Source organism: Saprolegnia parasitica (assembly GCF_000151545.1).
Source record: "Saprolegnia parasitica CBS 223.65 unplaced genomic scaffold supercont2.110, whole genome shotgun sequence".
NCBI classification, from domain to species: domain Eukaryota; phylum Oomycota; class Saprolegniomycetes; order Saprolegniales; family Saprolegniaceae; genus Saprolegnia; species Saprolegnia parasitica.
The window spans coordinates 80,820-81,618 of NW_012156504.1; positions in this window are offsets into that span (position 1 = coordinate 80,820).

Sequence of the window (799 nt, forward strand, 5' to 3'; positions counted from 1 at the left end):
CGCACTCGTCGGCGCCGGCGTCGATCCGTTGCGAATGTTGTCGTATTTGGACGTCGGGTACTTGAGGTTGTTGGGCGAGAACGCCATGTTGTCCTTCCCGAGCGTGTTGTACACTTGCGTGATGAGCGACCGCGGCGTCCCAGCTTTGGCGTCGGCGTCACCCGACCAAAACATGGTGCCGCCGAGGTTGTACTTTTTAATGTACTCGAGCTTGGCCGCGAGGCTCGTCGGCGACTCGTACGACGTAAAGACCTTGCGGTTGGCGTCGTAGCTGTACGCAGCGCCAAGCGGCGACTCGTACGACGTAAAGACCTTGCGGTTGGCGTCGTAGCTGTACGCAGCGCCAAGCTTCTCGTCGTAAATTCGGTCGCGCCGGGCTGCGGCAGCGCCTTGTAGTCCCACACACCCTTGCCGTCGCTGCCCGAGACCCACGAGCCGGCCGTCGGCGGTGTAAAGTTGCCGTAGAGGCCCGAAGAGCCTTCGAACGACCGACCGTAGGCCGGAATACCCATGACGATCTTGTTGCTCGGGCATCCGCCCTTGATGTAGTCTTGGATCGCGCCGTGGGCCGAGTACTTGGCGCCCGGCGGGTGGTTCGGGTCCTCAAACAAGTTGGCTTGGTGGTCGGTGTACGTGCTCCAGCTACCCGCCAGGTCGTACGTCATGATGTTGATAAAGTCGAGCTGGTCGCAGACCGCCTTGAAGTCCCAGTGGCGGTAGTTGGCCGGACCCGCCGGCGACGCGACGCTCAGCTCGGCCTTGAACGGCAGCTTGGCGAGCTCGGTCCGGATCGCCGTCA